Genomic DNA, 20,317 nt, shown 5'->3' on the forward strand with positions numbered 1-20,317 from the left:
TATGAGTATCAAGGATATCTATACACAACGTACATTATCTGACTTTAACACTCTGAAATAGTGACTTGTCAATAACTACAATCACAATGTTATGAACACTATCATAACATATATTATGATCTCTAATTGTTTGAAAAAATATCTAGAGTAATCATAATTCTTTCATTGTCAATGAATTCCATCGTATCCGGAACAAAAACTATCATGATAACATGCTTATCATTTGCAAGATCATCATCTTACAAAGATGACCTTCTGTTTGTTTGTTATCATGGTGGCTAGCAAAATTCGACCCAAAGAACCATGATAATAGGTCTACCATTTATCAGATCGTCATCTTATAATGGTTACCTTCTGTTTATATATGTCATTGAAAGATCATCACCTTTCATTACATATCATCTGTGAAATAGTAACCACCATGAACCCAGTCATAGTGTGGTACAAAAGGTTTTCACTTCATATTTCTCTCTCATAGAGGAGAGTGCATTATAAAGAATTTTTGTTAGAACTTTTCTTCATAGAGAAGATATCATCCACAAAAGATTGCATCTCAAAGTTTTTTCCTATGAACATCGATCTTGGGAAGTTAGGTCCTCTAGTTACTTCCTCAGAAACTCTCTTTACCCAAGGATGCATGTCAAACTCATCACTCCCTCATGATATGTGTAAGAGTAGGTCCATCATCATGCAGTCACCCACATGTATTTCTAGACTCTCTTTGAGTATAAATCTTCTAAGCTTCTGCATTGCCTTTGAAGAAGTGTCATAATCCCTCTTAATGTAGAAGAATCTCATAATCTCAATCATAATATTCCCTCTTAATGTAGAAGAATCTCATAATCTCAATCATCAAAGATGAGAGCCTTATTTTATCCATCTTGATCATTAGGGTCTATGAAATTACAATCATTAGGTTGAGTCTGCCCAATATTTGGTAGCATGTGTAAAGTACCAACTTTCTTTTTCTGTAAGAACATCCTCAGACATAAAGAAAAAGATCAATGCAGATAACTCTTATAGTATGTATAGAATTACAAATAAAAGAGAGACTACAAATTAGATAAATGTAAAAGATAAGAATACTTATTTGCACATGAAGGTCATGGAATATCTCCTTTTCTAAGGATGGTTCGAGTGAGAATGAAACATTGCCTATTATTCCCCCCCTCAATTAAAAATTCTCAATCTTATATCATTAAACACTTTTACATCACATCAAATTTGACAACTTCTTTCTAAGTCCCAACTTACTCTTTCATCCATGGAAGCTCCAAATAGTCATTAAGCTTAATAGTAGAAACTAACACAAACTCATCCACAATAAGCCAATATCTTGATTGAGTATGATTGTGCCACTTGAATGACTCTACAACTCATACATCAAGTTTCATTTATCAAAGAGAGACTTGTAGATAGTTTAATTAAAGTCACAACTTTCTTATGATATTCACATAGTTGCATGAATTAGAGTCCTCTTGACTATTACAATTTATCGATCACTAAAGATTCCATCACAACATTGGTTTACTCCCTCTGAATCAATATGATTGATGTCACTAACGGTTGATGAAATCATATCCTCTATCTGCTCCCTCTGACGGATGTGTTAGGATCCCTCTGAACATAAATCTTCTAAGCTTCTAAAATAAACTTTCCTTTAACAAAGTGTTAGACTCTCTTTGAATATGATATTAATCCTCCTTTTCCTGCAAGAACATTCTCAAAAGAAAAGATCAAGGAAAAAGTTCATATAGAAAAATAAGTAAGCGAGATATTACAAAGATTAAATAAAAAAAATACTCAAGGATAATCAATTCTCATTTGTACATCAATAATTCTTTTATTTGATATTTCATTCTATTAGACATTAATCTAAGAATGATCCCAATTATTTCAATATAATAAATATCTAATTTAAGTATATACATTAACCATATATACATATATTCCATTTTCTATAGATATACTTTAATTGATTGTGGAATATCTCGGGTGTAATAGATTGTGGAATGTTCAATGCTTCTTCTCCAGTATATTTCCTCCCGGTCATGCACGATCAGTTTGGATAATCTCTGCTTCTTTATTACTGCCATGCATCCTATTGACTCTGGAGATTACTACCGTGAATAATCCTTATCCTCCACTGTTACTTCTTTATTATGACTACCAATCAGATATTGACTGGTTTTAACCACTAGATCTTGTGCGATTGATACCAATTTATAGGTTGTGTTGACCGTGTGAATTACTCAATCCAATCATTGTGTCCTTATATGTGTCCTTCCCATCAATTTCTTTGACCTGGACTACATATATTATTTATGTATTGATTGTCTTATGCAGAATGCTTATTTAATCTCCCCGTAATAGTTGAGTGTATTTGTTGAACGTAAGTGGCGGGTGTAATTGCCAATGTTGTTCCTTTGATTGTTATACTTCCTTTTGAATTCATAGGATGTATTTCTTCTCAACTACTATTATTTCTTATTGTTTCAAGATTAATGACAATCGTTGCTATTGTATTTTCTGCTTTCATTACATTTAAATCCTATTCGCTGTAATACTTATCTTTGTATTTACTGATTAGAATCATCAATTTTAACTATTGATAGGTTGATTATATTTCCAATAAAGAAGTACATCTTCTATGTTCTCCTTTGAATTTCTAAGACTCCTTCATTTATTGATTTCATAGGGATCCTCGACTGTAGTTGAGGGGGACTGCTTAGGGAGATGTTGAAGCATTCATCATACCTAATTATTGTTCTATCTATTGAACTTAATGTGTTTATTCAGACTGTACTGTTGTGTATCCCCTTATTCATCTTGGCTGACTCATCTATCTCTGTCTAACTCCTTTTGGCATCAGTCTATGTTTTTAATATAAGAACCTCGTGAGACTAAAATTCTCTGCAATCATTCCCCTTTGACTCTTCATTCATAGATTTATTTGTTTTTTTTGTCTCTTATCTTTTGTATGCTCTTCTTTGCTAAACTGGACCAAGGACTTTATTTTCTCTCCACATTCCCTATTCACAATGCCTTAGGGCCTGTTTGGTTGTTGGAATACAATTAGAATAGGAATAGAAAATTAGAATTCATTTTTAATTCTCTGTTTGGTGCACCAAATCGAAATTGGGAATAGGAATACATATTCCCATTTTGCCCAAAAATGAGCATTTGTCCATTCTCCAAAAACTTGTAATTGGAATTGCTATTCCCATTCCCATTTTGAATCTTTCTTATTTGAAAATGTTTTCAAATCTGCTTATTGTAACTTTCTGTTGGAACTCCCCAAAATTAAAAATCATGGCCATTTTCAAACTGATGATATATATATATATATATATATATATATATATATATATATATATTCCTCAGATTCTACTCACGGAAGACCAACACAGAGTGGCCAACGAATCGCTCAGCAACGCGATTCGATCGCTCGATGTGGGGATTTGGATTCACCCACTTTACTAATTTTTGCTTCAGATTCTTTTTGCAAATGCCATGAATTTGTTAAAAATAAGCGTGCGAGAAGATGAAACCCTCTATAAATTATGTTTTTTCTTTTTCATTCATAAAATTTGATGGGGTTCAAACTTTCAATCTTCAATTCAAGTTTGTGCAACCAAACAAGAGATAAATGAAATTGGATTGCAATTTCCTATTCTCATTCCCCATTTCCATTCCCATTCAAATTTTCTCTTCTAATTCCCCTTTCATATGCTGGCAACCAAACAAGCCCTTATAGAATTGTTTTGAACAATTATCAGGTTGTTGTAACTCTATTATTTTCTCTGAATATAGTTGCCATGATGTCCACTGTTCTATGATTAGCTTCCCATGATTGACAATGTCTTTTATTTCCATCTCCTCCCTTGATTCTAATTTTTTCCCTTGATTCTAATTTTTTTTTTTTACACTTGCAGTCTAGCTTTGATACCATATTAAAGTGACTAAGATAATTTTTGCAAATGTATAATCATGGCAATTGTAATAGATGATTTCCAAATGCAGATTTGGATCTCATATAAATATGAGAAGAGGAGACATGTCCCTATAGTTAATCATCTTTAGTTAACTATATGAATAACTCAACTTTAACAGTATATGGAATATTAATATATTAACCATATATGTAATATATTATTATATAATCATATATGTAATATATTATTATATAATAATATAATATATATAATATACATAATATATATATTATTCTTATCAATAATATAAGACATAAAATAATGTTCATATAAATTATGAATACAAATACTTAATGTAATGAGTACATCACTTTGATTGATACTATACTTCAACAATTAGTTCTTGCCAAAGACATGACACTATTGTATCCATTCAGTTCTATTATTCTATTAATTTAATCAATCACAACAAAGAATTAAACTATTTTGTAAAAAAAAGACTCTTGTATGTAATTTTTATATTTTTAATTAAAAAAAACTATTTATCGCCATTGTTATTGGTTCTAATGAAAAAGTTGAGGAGAAAAAATCAAATTCCCACAAGAAAACTAGAGAAACATATATTTGATAAATCATGCATCTCATCCATAAAAAAACCATAGAAATAGGTAATTCCTCATTCTATGAGCTATTTGTGTTAGGTATGGAAAACAATGTTTACTATGCTAGATTTGACACCCTACCCTGGCCCTAATTTCCTAAAAGACAACACTGCAAGCCCATTCTCTTCATCATGTTGCATGTCTTTAGGACACCTTTGTGTGACCCACATGTCTAGCACAAGGCGTTGCAACCATTTGAATTGGACGACCTCCCCCACACTTTCTCTAGCGATGATGATATTCTAGCCAGTCACCACATGCACTTTAGGTACCATCAGTTCACATGTTTGACTCCCCAGGTTCCAGAGAGGGACTTGGAGGGGGATTACCCTATTTTTTATGAGTCACTTGCATGTTATGTACTAATTTCAACAAGAAATTTGATTTCTTAGCATATTTGTTATGCCCAAAAAGATTTCTCAAGAAAGGTCATCGTGCAAATGACTATAGCTTTCCATTTTATAGTTTTGTCATCATAAAAATTAGGGTTTCCACTTTTTGTTAAAATTTATTATTTATTATTCTTATTTTTTATATCTCCATTTCTTAGAGTCATTTTTTCAACTAAAACTATAAGTTGCTATATTGAATCTGTTACTATTTAGTTTGTCATATGATGCTATGAAATATTATTTTGAGACTTTAGAAAGCTTGGTTGTTGATGTATATATATGGCTAACTTGGTCACAATTTTTTAACTAGACAATATTTTATTGTTATTTTTCCCCAATTATCAATATTAAAATAATATATCAGTCTTGTGCATCACAGACATGTTTTTTTATCAATAATAATTGATTATATTAATTAGAACAATTCAATAAATTTTGTTTCCACTGAATGACTAGAGAAAGCTTCTAACTAACCAACAAAAGATTAAACCACTATCTTAGCTATTTTACATTGATAGAAAAAAGCCTCCCAACAAAATCGAGCCATTACGTAGGCTAATAGTATTTTACAACTTCAGACCATCACCCAACCTAATATCCATCAAACTAATACCTAGACCATATCATAGACCCAAAAGTAAGTAAAAAAGGGGCCTCACAACTCACAATGACCACCAAAAAAAACATCCATAGCTAGTTACTTGAACTAGCCCACCGTGTTTGTGTGAGAAAAGTTGTGGAATCTAACTACAATAGAGCCACCATGACCCACTACCTCCCTGCTACTCTTAACAACACCAGCTTCAACCATACTAACCTTGGCTTGTTCCATAGACAACCCATCTTGAACAAAATAAGGGCTAGAATAAGTCGTCCAATAGAAAAATAGTAGCCAAAAACCCTCGTGGGTGTGTTGCCCCTCAACCCCACTTTGTATTATGATAGAGACTGCACCCGGGGCTTTTCCCTTGGACCTTGCAAAGGATGATGCCTCTTGACCCTATCTTAGGGGTGTTACCCTAAAACCCCCATAGTAAAATCTATGGGGAGAACTGTGTTCAATAAAGTGGGAAAAAATTAACCTTTGAGTTTGATTAGGCTCCACATCACAATAGTTTGCAATCCATTGTCTCAGCATATTATACAACAATTTTCCATACAAGTAGAATATAAATCATTTAAATCAAGTCAAGGGATATGGTTGCAGAGGAATATAAATGTACCCTAAAATTCCTTTTTATCCACCAAAAATTACCAAAATTTACACCACCAAATGAGTCATTAATATCCAATACTATAAATTCTCTAATCTCATATCACAATTCCAAGATTGGCACCCACCCTTAAATCCATCTGGTCTCTAGAAATAACATTCTTGAACCAATTTCCTAAATTAAATTTATGTGCTTCATATGTTCTCATAAAACATATAATCTGTTGGGCTCGAGTCAAGCCATGGTAATGGTTCCCGCTTTTTAGCCAAGTTTGACACTAAAGTAGATATTTTTAACAAAAACTTGATTCTCAAATGTATATTACAAAAAAACTGTAAAGAATTTGATGATGATGTAAACTAGTGATTTTTAGCATTTTCTACCTAGTTTCTAACAATATTTTGTAGTTTTTTTAATAATTTTATTTTGAAGTGCTTTTTTTTTATCTCCTTTGAGAAGTGCTTTATACAGAAACTGATATTTTCAAAAAGTGATGGGTGTTTCGATCAACATAACTTTAAAAAAAAAAAGGATAATTACAAAATTATTTTTGGGCTAGAATAGTAACATCAATAACTAGCAATTTTTTTTGGTTTTGTTCAATTTTGCAAAAAAAAAAGGTTTTATTTAGTGTCAAAGTGACACTAACGATAATTTAGACATAGGTTGCTTTTGATCAATATAACTTGATATGTATATATTGAAATGAAAGTTTTCTTGACTTGCTAGAAAGCTAATACACATAACTTTGATGATCATATTTTGAAAAAATATATTATTCTTTCATTTTATATTTTTCCCAAGGCTTCAAATAGAGGTTTCTAAAATGATAAAAGAACCAATATTTAATAAAATTAAAAATTAAACATCACAATAAACACAATATATGCTAAAAATATATTCATTGGAAATATTATTGAAAGAACACATTTCTAAACTTAGTTTTAGAGTTTAAACTTATTTGACCCTTTTTTGAGCCATCAAAAGAAGAAAATTTGTCAGAAATTGAGCATAATTTGAAAACTTTCCATTTTTGGAGGCTTCATGTGAAGAGGACTTTGTTCTAAGCCCATTTTTGGGTCTTCGAGTGAAGTTGCTTCTCATGAAGCACCCTAGGCAGTTTACTGCTTTGTAAGGTGGCTTTGAATGAAGCCCCTTGGGTTGTTTCATGATAGCCAAAAATGGCCGTGTGAGATGACTCAGGGGCTTCGAGCAAAGCCCCTTGGCCAACCCTTCCACGACCAAAGTCTTCAACCCCAGGTGCTTTGAGTGAAGCCCTATAGGCACATTGTATGGTGCCAAGGGGCTTCGAGCAAAGCCCCTTGGTATCAATTTTGGGTGTCCTATCGGCTTGGTTTGAAGCCCCTAGTTGGCCGAAAATCAAATATTTTCAATTATTTGGTTTGTTATAAATAAAATTGTAGGCTTGTAGTTTAATCAATACACATAAATGTTAGAAGGAATTCGTTGTTTTGAAGAAAAAGAAAGAAGACTTGAGATAATTTGAATTATTTTGTTAGTTTTTTGTAGACCAACTTGATAATTCAAAATATTTAAAAGTCAAAGATGAGACAGCAACAAGGAAGACAAATTAAATCTGCAAGAAATAGATCAATTGATGTAGAATAGAGAAATCGTGAGAAAACTTTAGCAAATTATCACAAAAGAAGAGAAGGTATGTATATGTGTAAATTCATATGAATGTGTATATTTACAATTTTATAAATAAAATTTTATAAATTTATTCATTTATATGCATGTAGGTCTTAACAAACAATCACAAGACGAGGAAATACATGTTGAAGAAGATTTGAGACATGACAATCTAGGACATGACAGTCCAGGACATAACAATCTAGGACATGATAATTCAAGACATGAACCAGTGGAACTTGGAGAAGGGTCAGGATCAGTTTCTAAAATTGGTATGGATGAATGCATAAGACTAGTCACAAGCGTAAAGAAAAATATGAGTTGTAAAAATTTAGATCATTTACTTACAATGGATGTGGATAAATTGAAATCATTTGCTGATATTAAATCATTAAGTCTTTCCAAAAAAAGAGGTATGAATAAGATAGTAGAAGATTTAACAAGTAAATTTGATGTTTTGGAAACACTTGAAAAAAATCAAGTACTTGCTCGTGTTATTTTACATAAAAACTTGGAAGAGTCATTAAAATTGTTAGGTGTAGACACAACATCAAAAAATAGAAAATTTTCTAACATGCAAAGTGACATTGTTGAAAATTTTAAGAAAGGTTTGAGCTCTATAGGGAAGAAAAGTCAAAGTAAAGATAAGAGCACTACAAGAAGAGTTATGTTGCAATCTATCCTTGGTAGTAGTATACCAAAAAATAGACAAATATCTTCAATTTAATCACATGTTGGTTTTAGTAGAAAAACCATATCAAAATATGTTAAGAAAAGAATGATTTTGGATGATAGCACTTTGGAAGGAAATTGGTCAATTATGTGTAGAGCTCCTCGTTGTGATATGATTGATGATAGAATAAAAAAAATGGTAATATCATTTTGGAATGATAATACTCATCCTTCATCAAATGCTAGAGATGTTCTTAGACATAGGGTTAGACCCAACCTTTATGAACATCATACAAAACATTGGTTGGAGAAAATACAACATGAAATATATGTCTCATTTGGTAGTTCAAATCTGGATATAAAGATTGGGCAGACATTATTTGAAAGATTGAAGCCATATTATGTTATGAGAAACGAAGTGTTTGAAACTTGTTGTTGTCATCATCATATTGAATTTGATCTCCACTATCAAGTTTATCAGAAATTTATAGAAGAAACTTTCGGTTATGAAAATGCCCCTTCTAGTAGACGAAGTGAGTTCATCTCATCTATTTTGTGTGAAAAATAGATGATCTTGTTTGTCAAATCAATAGCATTAGAGGAATATGTGACGTGTTCTAATTTGGCTCTTTTTCCTTTGAATAATGAAGATATTGATGTCACAAAAATGATAACTTGCAAGGGTTACAAGTATGTAATGAATCAAACTAAATCTGGGAAAGAATTGAAAAGATTTGAATATGTTGACGAGATGACAATGGGAGCATTTATAAACAAATTTAAAAGTTTGATACAACCATATATTCATCATGCATATTTTGCAAAGTGACAAGTACAACAATTTCAAACACTTAGAGATAACTTCCCACATGGAACCATTTTATCAGTTGTTAACTTGGAAAAAACTATTCCTTTGTTCATCAAAAGGCTATTCAATCATACTACTATTTTTCATACCAGGTTACTATTATGGTACAAGTGTGCTATCGTCATGCATAGTTAGATTTGGATGGTATTCAAAGCATAGTTGAAGCACGAGTCATCAAAAAAGAATATCACTTCTACATAAGTGATGATAAAGAGCATGATATTCATTATGTAGAACATTGTTTCAAGATTTGTTTTTGCATATATCAGAGAAAAAGGCATAAGTATCGATAAACATTATGTTTGGTTAGATGTGTGTGTTGCACAATTCAAATCCTCTCGACCATTATATGCACTTTGTTAATGTCATTGTGATGAAAACATACCACATGTATGGAGTTTCTTTGAAAGTGGACATGGCAAAGGTGAACATGATGGTGTTGGAGCTTGTATAAAACGTGCTCTACAAAAGTATCAAATGAATTATAAAGGAGTTTGTATAAACAATGCACATGACATTGTTGAATGGTGCAAGACACATTTTGCATCAAATGAGGCTGGTGCATCATGTCAAGAGTGAGTTGAATAGTACCATGTAGAGTCTTTTGGGAGATATCAAGTAAATGTACATGTGTGCACATATATATATTTTCTCTTAAATCTAATTCAAGTTATACACACATGGCACATATATATATATATATATATATATATATATATATATATATATATATATATATATATATATATATATATATATATATATGTATGTATGTATATATATATATGTATGTATATATGTATATATATGTATGTATATATGTATATATATGTATGTATATATGTATATATATGTATGTACATATATATATACATACATATATATATATATACATATACATACATATATATATATATATATATATATATATATATATATATATATATATATATTCATGCATGTGCCATGTGTGTATAACTTGAATTATATATATATATATATATATATATATATATATATATATATATATATATGTTTGCCTCTAATTTGTTTTTGTACATATATATTAAATATATATATTAAATATGTGTGTTCAGGTGTGGATAGAGAAACTATGCATGGTTGCAAGAGGATAGAAAAAATACGATTCTTACATTATGTTATGAGTACCAATCATCACAATTGGACATTGTACATGAGAGGCTATTCATTTTGTTGTTGTTATTGCATTGCTGAGAATTACAATGAGTGCATCAATTAGGATCATGGATATGTAGGTCTATGGACTTTGGTGCCACTTTTTGTTACTGATGATAGGCCAACACTGGAACAAATAATAACAAAATAATTAATAATTTTATGACAATATTCGATTGGTCTATACGTGTCAATCCAAGAGTGTAAGCTTCTGAAAGGCATCCAAGTAGTATGCCATCAAGGGATGATAGTTGTGAGATGAGTGGTTATGAATGTACCTATGACACGTGAAATTGAGTCTATGAGAAATGAAATAAACTCAATGATAGGAACTATCACTTCCCAGCGACAGGAACATTAGAAACATTAATAACTCAATAAAACTAATCTGTAATAAAAATAATTACAACTCTTAATAAATTATCATCTCATAATTTAATTAATATGAAATATTATTATCTAATCAAATATAGATATTGAATATATAAACTAATATACTATGATTGAATATATATTGTGTAATGCTAAGCTAATTAAAATACAAATAAAAACCAACTTAAATACACTCCACACACAAATGAAAACTAATCACCGGGTAACTTCAGAGTGGGCCCTGTCTCCTCAGTTGCCTGGTGCTGAAGGAAAGTAATAGCTTTACACCTTTGAAATCATGCACGTGAATATGAGAGTTATATTGCAACTAATAACAATAGTTTTTGTATAATGCTATGTGTTTTTCAGAATTGTATGTATATCTCCCTACTTCTATCTCTTGTTGCTTATATAGATGTAGCTTATAACAACCATACAAATTTAGGCTTGCTATTAATAATTCACGTAAACCTTTGCCATACATTATAGGCCAAAATGATTGCTGTTATAATAATAGATCAACGAGTTTCTCCTTAATATCCATCTCCCAATGAAAATAAAGAGATATAACCTGAAAATGAATGGTTATGCAATGAATATAAAACAAAGATATTTCACCCTTATAGATTTTGTTTCATGCAAAATGAATAGCGATGGTTAATGTTGGACCAATCATGTTTCCATACAGGCAAGGTGATTGCTAATATGTAAGCCCTTTATAACCACTGATTTCCTTGAAGATGATCAAGCAATGACGTGGCATTTAATTTGTCCAAAAGTTTTCTTTTAACTTGGCATTCAAATTAAGAATAATATAGCAACTTCTATAACAACAAATCTGCATTCAACTTGCTTCAATAATGTTCTAATCACCACTAGTTAATATAGGAAAAAACATAGCAAGAAATAGGAAGATATGTAGGCAACATGAAGAGTCATAACTCATAATAAAAAATGTTAGATAAATACAATCACATCTTATTTATTCACATATTCTATCTAATAACTATATTAAATATTACTCATACATATTAGATCATATGCAAGATATAAGGAGAAAATGGAATATAAAATAGGAATTGAAATGCATGTGAAGGTTTATACGAAGGCTGAAATATGGTATAATTTGGAACATAAAATGCTCTCATCATTCCCCTCAACTTAGCTTATTGCACATCCTTGTGCAATCATTATGATCAAGAGATTGTGTGGATTGTATTAGAAGCACTTGGATTTATGGCTTTAGACTTTATCTCCACCTTGAACCATGATAACTCATAAACACAAATCCCTTTCTTTACTTCACATGACAAGCTTTGTTATTTTTTTTTTCAATAGAGATATCACTTTCAGCTTTTATAAGTTATTTCACTTTTCTCTTTTCTCTTTTCTTTTTCTTGTTCATTTTTTTTATAGCATCATGTTTCAAAAGGTTGCATATAGGAGAAATTTATCTCAATTTGTAGAACAGAAGTTAAAATGGGAGAAATAGATGAGATGAAAGATAAAAAAAAGGTTATTATATGATGGATATAATGGATAAAATGATGGGTTTAGTAAGGGTGATAGATGGAAGATAATAGGATGACATTACTCCCCCCAACTTAAAGGTTGACCATCTATAGGAAATGAGGAGAATATAGGAAGGGATGTTGCATAGTGATCAACATAATAAGCAATATAAATAAAGTTAAGAGATAAAATAATGAAAAACAAAATTGATTGTTTTACCAACATGCATGGGCAAAGAGACCAAGGCTGGAACATAGAGTAACTTAGCAACTATTGCCACCAAAAGAGAGGAATCAACAACAATGAATGAAGAAATGCATCTAGAACTGCAACACCACAAAATACCACCATTTGACTAAAAAAATTGAAGAGAAGACCACTGGAAGGAACCAGAAAACTAGGAGAGTGACTACAATTGGAGGGGCTTCCATCATCAACTGAACTAGTAGAGATCATATAGGAAGTAGCACATCCCACTAAAAACACCTCAACTGAACAGGAAACTCAGACTATGGGTGATCAAAGATGTGAAGACCATGCTGAAGAGGAGTAGAGCTATAGGAGTGAGCAACAGGAGGTGCCAAGAATGAAAAGAACTACTAAAGCCGATGAGTGTGTTAGAGCAATTAGATATTTCCTAATTAGATATTATTATTAGAATTAATAATTAATTCTTTTATTAATTATTTTGATGCAGCCTACGTTAGACCTTTTTTAGGGTTTCAATCTCCTTTATAAGGATGATCTCTCATTGTAAACATTAACTTGAGATAATTCATTCTTTATAGCAATTTCTTTTTTTCTCATCAAAGATGTCTCATCTATGGATCTGGCAATTCTTGCCTCCATAGTTTTTGCTTCTTTCTTTTGTAACAGGTGTTTGTATGCAAGTGATTCTTGGGAGCTGTGGGGTGATCTTTCATTAAGTTCAACATGGTATCAAAGCCATAGATCTTTATGCCCCTATTCTATTTGTGAGAGATTTGGCATCAGATTTGACATTAGTTTTCATATCTGAGCTTTCAACATTTTTTATTGGATCTAGGGGTCACTGATTTTTGATGCACTTTGAGCAAAAATGGACATCACCGTTGAGCTCAGAGTGCTCAAAAACCCCCATTTCCATATAAAATATGTCTAATTTGGATGCTGTTGAAATTTGAGGCAATTTTTTTTTGCATGCACAACTTTTTGTCTGGCATGCAAATCGAGGTGGCATTTTTCTATGCGCTATGTGATTTTTTTTGGAAAGAGCACCACTGGTCTATGTCAATATTTTGGACTTTGTGCCCGTCTATTCACGACCACCAATGGATTGTGCCTTTTTCCCACATCTTCAAACTCCTTGGAGGGTAGTTTAATGGATGTGCAGCGGTTAGCCTTGGTTCTTCCACATTAATCCTTTTTGTTTATCTCTGGCTCTCGCACTCAAGCTTGGATTTTTCGCATGAGTATTTGAAGCGTATGTTTCTTGATGTCTTTTATTGGAGTAGTGAAATTTCCAATAGATTTTTTTGGCATTTGGATGGTCTTTTAAATCTAGTCCTTTCCTCTATCTTCGCCCCAATTTGGAGGAGTTTTTTGGCGAGATTGGTGGAGGTGCCAATATTTTTTGGAGTAATGTGTAGCTTGTGGAGTTGATTGTTAGTTGTGCAAATTGGAAAGGATTGTCTGGCAATTTTATGTACCGCATCTTCTTTAAACTCTGCGATTTCATTGGGTGGTCTTCTAATTTGGTGGAGTTTCATGTTTTCCAAGCTTCAATTGTTTATCATTGCAATGTAATCAGTTTTTTGGGCTCACAATTTGTGAATTGGGCAGCGTTCTTTGTCTGTTTCCCTTTGGTGGTTTCTCCTTTGGCGTTCTTTACTGATATGGAGGTGACAGTTAAATGGTCGCCTGTGGCTCCTTTCGGACCACACCTCCGCCCGAGCAGCCTTCCACCAAACCTCGCCACGTCTTTTGCGGCTCCTCTATCAAGCGCTTGGGGTCACCTTTGAACAACATGGTTTTCTCGGTGTAGTAGAAGAAGACCTCGGCCCACACCTTCTGGGCTACCTCAAAGGTCTTGTCAATGTCGTGTGATCTAAGGGAGAGCCTATAGTTTGTGGATTGAGGGCCTCCTGCCGTCTTAAGTTTTTTTGATTTGGAGCAGGTCATCTACCACGCCTGTATTTTGTGCACATTTTTTTGCTAAGAGGGATTGGCTTTCTACTTTGTGCATGAGTCTTAGATGAGGCAACCCCACCTCCTGTAACTTTTACCAGCACACGACACCCTCCATCGTTTGCAACACATTCTCTTTGGACATGCCTTGTTTTGTTTCAAGTGGGGGTGCTGAGCAGGAGTTTGAGGGACCATATTTTGTGGATCTCTGTGCGAGTTTTGGGCATGATGGATCACCATTCTATTTTTTTAACAGTGATTTAATGGTGGATTTCCACATGCTATCTTCACGTGGAGTGCTTTGAATGCACATATTTGTTATCAGGTTCCTTTCGAAATTTGATGCCTTGACTTGTACCTTTCTCTTAATGTTTTGGTGGCCCCTCTCCATTCTTTAATGTATTTGCCATGGGTGGTACAGAGGAGATGTGTTCCTCAGGAAGCAAGGCATCTTCCATGACAAATCCCTTTGGGCTTCTTATCTTTTATTTGATGGTAGCTATGTTCAAACCATGAGGGAATGTTTATGAAAGCTCGGAAGTGGTCTTTTATCACTTGATGGATCCCAATTGCTCGCACCATTTTGACAATCCCATTTGTTTTAGAGCTTTGGTGATTGTATTATGCTTCTATGCACTCTTCACATACTCCTAAGGCATTTTTCATTTTTGCCTTTGTGATGTTGATTGTTTTGTCATTTGTTGAAAAATCTTTTTAGCACATGCTTTTTTGGCCACCAGATTTTAATCCGGCATCAACCCTTTATTATCCGGCTCTTGTTTTCGGTGGTTGGACTTTTTCTGCAAAGGGGTCATTTTTATGGCATTTTTTTGCCTTGACAGCTATTTGACCGTCCACTTTGGGCTCATCCTTTGCTGATGTCAGCACCATGTTAGCACTACATCACTACTTCCTATTACCTCTTCGACCTCTGTTTGGACCTTTTCTTCAATTTTTTTCTCATATCTCGGGCATACGGACTCCATTTTTTGCAAACAAGATATCGTCGAAAAGCTAGTTCTAAGTTCGTCACAGTGGTATAGATAGTTTTAGGTTTTGATACTGTTTTGATGGTTTTTTCTGCTATCAAAGTTAGTGGTATAGTTTTGTGCTTTGGGAGGCATATCTTGAGCATTCAATCTCCAATTTGAGAATTCTTTATATCGTTGGAAAATTCTTTCCAACCTCTTTTTAGTGATGTTGGTTGTTTTTACAGACTCTACTCGAGACACATTCTATTCAATCTTCTACATTTTTGCATTCTGGTGGATAACTTGGTTGTTTCAAGTTCGGGGATTGATTTCTTTGCTTCAGACGATTTGTCATGATTTGTACTATCTAATGCATTAGTCTTATATCTCTTCTAGTCTATTTAGACATCATTTGGATGCATTCTTGCAAACACACTAAGATAAAGTGTCATATTGCATCTGTATTTTTCGTTTCACTTGTTTGCCTTGTTTTTGCCTTCTAATTCAAGTAGTGTCATTTTAGGACACTCGTACAGATTATTGTATTCTTGAGACTCACCATATCTTGTGCCTTATTGTACATGCACTACTCTGATAAAGTGCCATGGGGGATTGATGTTTGTCTTTGCTTGCCATCTTCCTTTTTTGGTGAGTGCCCCTTCTGTGACATTAGCCTCATGAAATGTTTGAGATTGATCACCTCAGTACACACATATGTACTTTTTTGTGCATCTTGATCGTGGTTCTTTGACTCGCAGTTCTTTTGGCCCACTTTTCCAATTTCCTATCACTTCACCCGTGTTTGCATTAGGGAGGGTTCTTCTGTTGTTTCTCATGCTTCCTTGGTTTGATTGATTAGCTCTTCAGGATTTAGTGTTTCATGCCATCTATATCTTTGAGTTTAGTTGTTTTCCTTTGTGTGCCTCCTAATTTTATGTAGATTATAGTCTTCTCTATCTAGTCAGGTTCTATTTCAGTGGAGGTTTTTCAGATCAACAGTTACTTTTGATAGAGCTTTGCAGCTTCTACATTCTTCAGTGATGTTCTTCATGATCATCTTTTGTTCCTATCTTCTAGGACATTCCCTAGTTTGGAGGCTTCTTTAGTCCTTCACTAGTTTCTTTTAGCATGTTTTCCATCTCTATTTGGAGTAGAGTTTTTCCCATGTGGTTTTCTCTATTTCTCCTCTTTACAAAGATTTGGTTGTGCTTGGGTACCTCATCAGGCTTTGTTTGCTAGGAGCCATTTCTACTTTCAGTAGTAGTTTCTAGGTTTTTAGCTACTTCCTAAGTTTATCTTCAGAGGGGGTGTTAGAGTAATTAGATATTTCCTAATTAACTCTAGTTGGTTAAGCTAAACTTTAGGCATCTAATAATTAATTTTTTTATTAATTATTTTGATGCAACCTAGTTAGACCTTTTTTAGGGGTTCGATCTCCTTTATAAGGATGATCTCTCATTGTAAACATTAACTTAAGATAATTCATTCTTTATAGCAATTTCTTTTTTGCTCATCAAAGATGTCTCATCTATGGATCTGGCGATTCTTGCCTCCATAGTTTTTTGCCTCTCTCTTCTATGATAGGTGTTTGCATGTAGATGATTCTTGGGAGCTATGGGGTTGAGCTTTCATCAACTTCAACAAAGTGTTCCTGAAAGGAATGATTAGTAGAAAAACCAAGAACACCAATTATTGCATTTTTCAAATTTTTTTTTTTTTTTTCATTTTGTCACATTTTGATAACGACAAGTGATTGTTGGCAAGCCAAATTTCAATCACTCACCGCTTAATGGCGCTGTAAAAATAGTTTTCACCATTAAGGATTTATTTTGCAGTTAACATCCGCCAGAAACTAGTTTTCAGATATTAACAGGCCAACAACGCCTGAAGGTTTTCATTGTTAGATCTTTGATTGCTTTTTTTTTTTAATTTATAATTTTTTAATTTTTCATTTGTTTTCTTTTTCAATAACTGCATAGAATGACCAAAGAAATGAAATCTTGACATGGATGATAAAAAATGATACCATCCAAAACTTGAGTTTTGTCCATGACCTCGCAGAAGGCACTGTTGAAACTTGACTGCATAATGAACTTAGAATGATGACTAGGAATAATCTCCACAAACTTGGGAATATATAAACACTTCATAGATCAACCGTGATCCATGTATCTCACAACTCTAAATCTAAAATCTTCTTGGAGAAATTGGAACACACTAGTACACTGAGGTAAGAGAATCATTCACAAGGATGATGATCCTCACAAGACATAGTGCTCCTATAATGAAAAATGGTGATCCTCCAGCATGAATTTGTGTTATGCAATCCTTTTGATAAATCAAATATATCCATTTCATGAAATAAACTCACCTTCATTATCAAGGACAAGGTCATAGAGTGAAATACCATGATGGTCTTCAATGTGTCCATAGAATTGTAGAGAAGATGAGACACAATTTTGAGGAAGAAGTGTGATGATCTGCAATGTCTTCAATTTTTTTTTCTGGATGTGTAGCTCAAAAATAATCATGAATCTCATAGACCAAGTTGTATATTTTCCTCCATGTGATAAATCACCAAAGAAAGGAAGTATCATTTCAAGGTAATGAACACCTTATGCCAAAATCTTCTTGTGATCTCCAATAGTGAAGCACAACCAAAACTGATATGCACCAGAAAACTAGCAAGCCCACACAATGTTAACAAAGCCAACACCGTGTGTTAGGCAATGCATGTGTAGAAAAACAACATCAACTGATATTGATGGTAAGATTGTTTCACCACAACAAGGAACCTATAACCATATTCTCAAAACCAAGCATATCAAGTGTAGTAAAGCAAATTTTATCCAATTAATAACTCTATCATTAAGTGAGAAATTCATTTTTACAAATGGTAGGTATAGGTATTAATATGAATAAATGCTTGATACAAATAAATACTTATGTTCATTTAATAACAATGCTAATTAACACTAGAACACATGCCTTGAGATGTCACATGTGGAGGTTTGCTAAAAGGACCAATGAGATAATCAACAAAACTTGACTGGAAATCATCCAAGAACCACAATATTGGAGGGATTCCCCCCAACTTAACTTCATGCTACAAGGTCATGAGATCATTAATATAACCAAAGAAATTAGGTAATCCAAAGAGAGTAACACATCATTCAAATTTTGTGAGTCTTTTTGAATGATCAAATATCTCAATAATTCAATGTCCATGTATTCCTAAATTAACTGTAGGTTATAAAAGCATAGGGAATTTGAATTATCCAAGGAATCAAGAAATGGATTTAGTACTGGTTATCAATGAATGATCATTGTAAGATACAAGAACCAAGAATGAAGAATATATGGATATTAATACTTTGATCCTTCTGTATTTGAGTTTCTGGGTGAGATTGTGTAAGATTTTTTAGCATCAATGTTTCGGATCATACTCCATGATCCATCATTAGGATGATAGTGAGAGAGCTAAGAATGTGATCCTTGTTAAATAAATGAATCATCCATAGTTTATTTTGCCATCTTAGAAAAATGGAAAGAATCAACAATGAGGAATCATCCAGTTTCAACATATTAGCCATTAATGCATAGAATCCCTTATAATCATACTTAATCAATTATTGGTCCTAAATCAACAAGCATGTGAGGAATACATATTTTAACCATAAGACTCCAAAGATCAATATCTATAGGTATAAAATTAGGAAAATATAGACCTTGGATTTTTTTTGGCAGCATGTTTGTGGAATATGGAATGTATATGGTTTAATATTACTTAGTGAATCATTAACATAAACACACATGCTTATGAGTCCAATAATTAAAATTGGTGCAATTTGAAGTATGGGCTCATTTATGGATATTTGGAATTCACTAAGTGGAAAGGGAGAACAAAGTTGATTATAATTCAATAAATAATATTGTTCTTCTAATTTAATTAAACTAAAACCACATCCATTATATACATCAATACATTCCAATGTTGATTTATCAATTTTAAGCACATCATTAGATTGTAGAGGGAGGCTTGAAAGCTCAATATTATATATATTTCCAGCCACCTTATTATGAAGGGTTGGGTGAGGCAATATAGCTACCTTTGGTGGATAGGATAGAGCCCAATGTGAATGTGATAATGAATATGGTAAGAAGTGTGAAGGAGATAAAGTAGATGGGAATAAGAAGGATGGGTGAAATGAAGATGGTAGAATATAAGAGGGATATATGGGTTGTTGTGAGCATTCTTGATTCCATTCACCATGCATAGAATGTAAAGAAATGCGTTTTGAAGAAACATGTTGGCTTTGTAATGAAATAAAGTGAGAATACATGTTACCAACATAATGCATACCGTGATATTCTTGAGTTGGTACTTGAGATTGTTCATCTATTATAAGGAATACTTGGTCACTTCCACCCTTATCATGGTAAGGTTCACAAATAACTTGTTCCTCATCCACCATGCATTCTTGGTTGTTTGAGCATATGCATTGGTCATCTTCCCTATAGCAATTAGAACAACAAGCGGTTATATTTCCATCATCAAAATTGCATTTCTCTAAGAATTCATCAATGATTTGCTCATGTTCAAACATAGAGATAGAATTCTTGCATACCTATGATAATGGAAGATCAAGATAATTTAAGATCCATTCATTAGGTACAGGGGATGTAAAAGTGTCACCTTTGGT

The sequence above is a fragment of the Cupressus sempervirens genome, chromosome 7, assembly GCF_028749045.1.
Source record: "Cupressus sempervirens isolate cs-2001-9-10 chromosome 7, ASM2874904v1, whole genome shotgun sequence".
Lineage (NCBI taxonomy): Eukaryota > Viridiplantae > Streptophyta > Pinopsida > Cupressales > Cupressaceae > Cupressus > Cupressus sempervirens.